Genomic DNA, 5,193 nt, shown 5'->3' with positions numbered 1-5,193 from the left:
CTGGCTGCCAGGTGGGTGCTGGGCAATGGAGCGGAGCTAATGGGCACCTCCCGTCACTGTAGATTGCACTGATTGCATTATCTGGGGGGACTGAGCACTTGGTTAAATGGGATCGAGATAGCATATCAAACGAGCAAATTGATTCTGCAATCAGCTGCCACTTGGTCCCGGAGGGTGCCACCCACTGTCAGGGAGGGTAAGATAATCTCTGGGAGACAAGCCACTTCTGGGGAGAGGGCATCTCCAGACACCCTGGTTGTCTCTGATGGAAGCCTGAGGCCCTGTGACAACCCCCCACCCAGGTTCCTGGGGTCCTCTCTGCCTGGGTTGACTGAGTTCAAACGTGCAGAGACTGACAAACGGGGAGAGAGCGATGCAGGGGACAGTAGAAGGAGGTGTCAGGGACCCAGTATCCAATCTCATCAGGCACGTACTGTGTGCTAGACACTGAGTCAGGCTGTTCCCAGACCTTGTATTATTTAATTGATGCTACAACTCTGTGAGATGGGAATATTATTCCCACATGACAGACAAAGAACCCAAAGCCTAGAGAGGAGAGGTGAGGACTTGCCGGTCGCACAGTGGTGGCGCTGAGATTTGAACCTATATTAACTGGGCTTCAAAGTCATAGTCTTTCCACACCAGCCTGCCCGGAGCTACCCTGCAGAGAACACTCTGGCCAGTGGAGGAAACCAAGGCCCAGAGAGAGGAATGGCCTTGTCCAAGGTCTCATGCAGGTTAGAGGTGGAGCTGGGGCCAGAGTTTCTGATATCTAGGACCTGAGTTGAGCCTGAGCCAAGCTGGGCCCTCAGGAAGCCTCTGGCTGGGACCCAGGGAGCCCTCACTCCAGGCCCAAAGTGCAGCTGAGTCTGGGACACAAACCAGAGAGTCCACAACACTGCTCCGCAGGGCTGAGGGCACTGAGTCACAAGTACCTGGGTTCAAGTGTCAGCTCTGCCACTTACAAGTCATGAGAACCTGGGCAAGTTGCCTCTCAGAGCCTTTGTGTCCTTAGCTGTAAGATGGGCCCTCTGGAAAGGCTTAAGAGAATCTGAACACTCTAAATACCAGTTTTCTGGGGGCAGTGAGGGAAAGGCCACACGCCAAGGCTGGGCAGCCCCCTGCTAAGGCAACACTGAGGCAGACCTCTAGGGTGGGGAGAGGCTGTCCCGGGGTGAGGACTCTCCTCTCTGGGGGACCTCGTTCCTTGTTGTGTGGCCATATGTGTGAGCCTGAGCATGTCAGCCATAAGATGAGGATAATACTGTACCACCTGGGGGCCTGTCCTGTGGCCAAGTAAAGTTCACGTGCTCCGGTCCGGTGGCCCAGGGATTCCCCAGTTCGGATCCTGGGAGCTGACATGGCACCGCTCATCAAGCCATGCTGAGGCGGCGTCCCACATACCACAACTAGAGGGACCCACAACTAAAAATATACAACTATGTACTGGGGGGCTTTGGGGAGAAAAAGGAAAAATAAAATCTTAAAAAAAAATACTGCCCCACCCGTACAAAGGGCAGCCACCTTCAAGGCTGTGTGTCTGTAGTGGAAAGGGCCTTGGCCCCCAGCAAGACAGGACCCCGTGATCCCCACCTGTGCATTCCACCTGTGCCAGAACACAGGCATGTACTCTCGCAGCTGCTCTGTCCCCGCTGCAGGGCCAGGGCTGCATCCTCCAAGTGGGCTGTCAGGGAATCACCCCTCCCCTCCCCCCAGCGCTGTCCCCAAGGCGGAGGAGGCCCGGAGCTTCCCGGTGGCCCCCAGCCCCAGCTGGCCCCGCCACTGCCTGGGCCCTCCCCACGCATTAGCTCTTAAGCTATGCAAATAGACATCGGAGGGAGCCCTGTTTAAAGTATTTAGACGAAATGAAAAAAGGCTTTCATCGGCACTAATGAGCCATTCAGGATGCCTCCCCGGTGGATTCTCTCCCACTCCGCCTCCCGGCCTGCACTGCCCCCCATTGCCCCTCCTGGGATTGGAGGCCCCCTCCCCCCAGCCCCAGCCAGCACCTCCCAGGGAATGCTCCTGCCCTGCCGCCCTCCTCCCCAGGGCCCAGTTGGGTGGGGGTAGAGGTGAGGGGCCCTATGTTCCACCCCTGAAAGACTCGGGCCAGGATCAGGGGTCTGGCCTCTGTTTAGGGGAAGCTATAACTGGAGACTCTTCTTCATAATGTCCAGCTAGGTAGGTGTTATTGTGTTTGTCTTAAAGATGGGGAAACTGAGGCTCAGTGAGGCCCAGAAGGCTGCCAGGGGTCACAGCACTGGTGAGCTGGAGAGCTGGAATCGGTCTGGGTGGAGGCTGTGATGAAGGGTGGGGGTCATTATGCAGTGTCCTTGCCTGGGGGAACCACTGCATCAGGCAACAGACTTCAGATGCCACCTCAGGGCCAGCTGGGCTGCCCCCTTGGTGCTATTGTTTCTGCAGATCTTTCTGCACCAGACAGCCAGATAACCTCTGGGTTCCAATCCCGAATCTATGCCTCACTAGTTGTGTGACCCGGGCAGGGGGCTGCCCATTTGAGCCTCTGTTTCTTCATCTGTGGAGTGGGGACATCCTGGGTTTGGCAAGGACCATTTAGAGACAGGCATATCCTCCATCTGCCAACCCACCCCATCCTGCGCAAGGGCAGGAGGGGCTGCCTGTCACTCTGGCAGCCCCTGCAGAGATACCAGACATTTCTCCTCCAGGGCCCAAGCTGCTGGCCCCTCGGAAGCAGGCACAGGAGGGGCCCCTAGAGCTCTAGATGGGCTTAGGCTTGATCCCCACCTTGTGGCAGCCCCAGCTCTCGGGTGGCTCAGGGGAGGAGGGAGCGCGACAGCAGGAGGGTTCAGGGGGAGCCTGGGGGATACAGTGGGCAGGGAGCCCAGCCCTCTGGGTTCTGGAGGTTAAGCTGGCCCAGCATAGGGAGAATGAGAATTTAATGGGATCCATTTATTATCCCATAAAAGTTAATGAGTTTATTCTGGAGGTTCCTTGGCCCCTTTCAAGTTTTAATAGGGGATTAGTGAGGGCCTGGCCCCTGCAGACCCCCATTATCCCAGAGCTGAGGGAGGGAAGAGGGGCCCTGGGGGCAAGAGTGCCTGAGGCCCCCCAGCCAGAGCCTGGTCTCCATAGTGACAGTTGCACTGGGCCCAGGCCTTGCCTCTGAACTGAGAGGCCCCGGCTAGAGGTTGACAGGGCCAAAGAGGGCCCCTGAGGCCTGAGGTCCTGTTCTAGAGGCTTCTGATTCCATGTGCTACTGAAGTAATAATTACCCCCATAGTATCCCTGCATCTGAGGTAGGTTTGTTGCTGTCTGACTACTTGTATCAACAGGGAAGACAATATAAGCCTTATATGACAGATGGGGAAACTGAGGCCCAGAGCTGAGGTATGGCTTCTCCAGGGTCACCTAGAAGATATGGCTTCTATGCACTTAGCACCCTCACGTGTAATCTCTTATCCTTCCCTTATTCCAGGGAGGTTTGGGTCATTATCCCCAGAGATAAAGACACTGAGGCTCAGACTTGTTAAGTAACTTTTCCAAGGTTATACAGCTCATGAGTGGCAGAGCCTGGGACCAGAACCCAAATCTGGGCAGCTCCATAGCTCAGCTCTGTTCATGACTCCCAGTGGCCCTCAGTTGTAGGTCCTGGGGCCTCCTGACTCCTCTCTCCCTACCAGCCTGGCCATCACTATTCCAGGGCACTCGTGCTGGGAGCCCTGCAGCTTGGGGTGATGGGGAAGGAAGTCCTGATAGCATCCTGAAGGGGCAGTGGTTGGGGTGGGCACAGAGAGACACTCAAAGGGACCTTCCCTGTCGGAACAGGTGCCTTCCTCCTTCTGCCCCATATGCTCACTACTTTGTCTCTTCAAACCCTCCTCATCCTATCAGGCCCAGCTCCTATCCCGGCCTCTGGAGAGCCAGTCCTGCTTGGCCCAGTGGGTGACAACAGCTCCTTCCTCTGATTTCCTGGGTGCACTTCCTGGTGGGCCCTCAGCACATGTACCACTTGTGTCCTTGGGCAAGGATCCAGCATGAGGAATCTCCCTTCCCACATCTCTGTTGACAAATACTGACCCCCAGTGCCAGGCACAGTGAAGGGTGGGTTCAGGGCACACAGTTTCCAAGCTGGAACTCTGCCCATCTGTATACTCAGAAGGCTTCCTGCTCCCCAAAATGCCTGGCCCTTGGCCAACAGGGGAGGGCAGGGGCGGGTCCTACAGGGAGAAGATGGGCAGCCAGCCCTTGGCAATGCCCCAGCACAGCCCCAATTGTCAATTGATGAAGAGTTTCTGCCGGTCCAAGCTTGTGGGTACCCCAGCCCCAGACTACCCTCTTTTCCCCTGCCACTGACCACCCCCCATCGTATCCTCTCACTACCCTCTCTTGGTCAGCCCCTGGCAGTCCAGTCAAATCTGAAGCACAAATATGAATGGGGCATCTCCTCTTGGCCAAGCTCCAGGCAAGGAAGTGGCTGGTCCCCAGAATCTGAGTCCTTGTAGCTTTTGTGAGCATCTCATCTCTCCCTCATTTATGCAGAAGGAAACTGAGTCCAGGAATTTTTCCCAGGTCACACAGCAAACTTGTGGCAGGGATAGAACTCAGGATATCGGGGCTTGGAGAGCATCTGGCCCAACTGCTATGAAGAGTAAACCCTCCAATACCCTGGGGCTGTCTACCACATGTGGGCATACCTCCATGGACAGAGAGTTCACTGCTTTGTGCTGCCAGGGGCAGCTACCTCCCCCACTGTCCGGGCTGGCGTGATGGGTAACCCTGGTCTTCAGCATCTCCAGGGTTGAGGTCTTCTTGGCAGATGAAAGGAGCATGGGTAGGAGTAGTGGGCAATAGCCAAGAGTCAGCCCACCAGTCTTGGTCCTGCCCCTAACAGGCTAGGTCCCTCTGCTCAAATTACTTCCCCAACCCAGGCCTCCATTTCCCCATCAGTAAAATGGGAAAAGTATCTAAGGGCCCTGCCAGCTCCCACATTCCAGGATCTGGTGAGTCCTAAAGGGCTCTGTGAATAAAAATATTGAACGCTACCGTTTACTGAGAATTTACCACACACCTAGCACCCTTCTAAGTGCTTTACCGCAATTAACTAATTTAATCCCCACAATAATTCTATGAGATATGAACTTTGATTGTCCCATTTTATAGATGAAGAAACTGGGACCCAGGGAAATGCGGTCTCCAAGGTTACAGTTTGGA

The sequence above is a fragment of the Equus quagga genome, chromosome 11 (genome assembly GCF_021613505.1).
Source record: "Equus quagga isolate Etosha38 chromosome 11, UCLA_HA_Equagga_1.0, whole genome shotgun sequence".
In the NCBI taxonomy this organism is placed as follows: Eukaryota; Metazoa; Chordata; class Mammalia; order Perissodactyla; family Equidae; genus Equus; species Equus quagga.
This window is presented reverse-complemented; position numbering follows the sequence as displayed.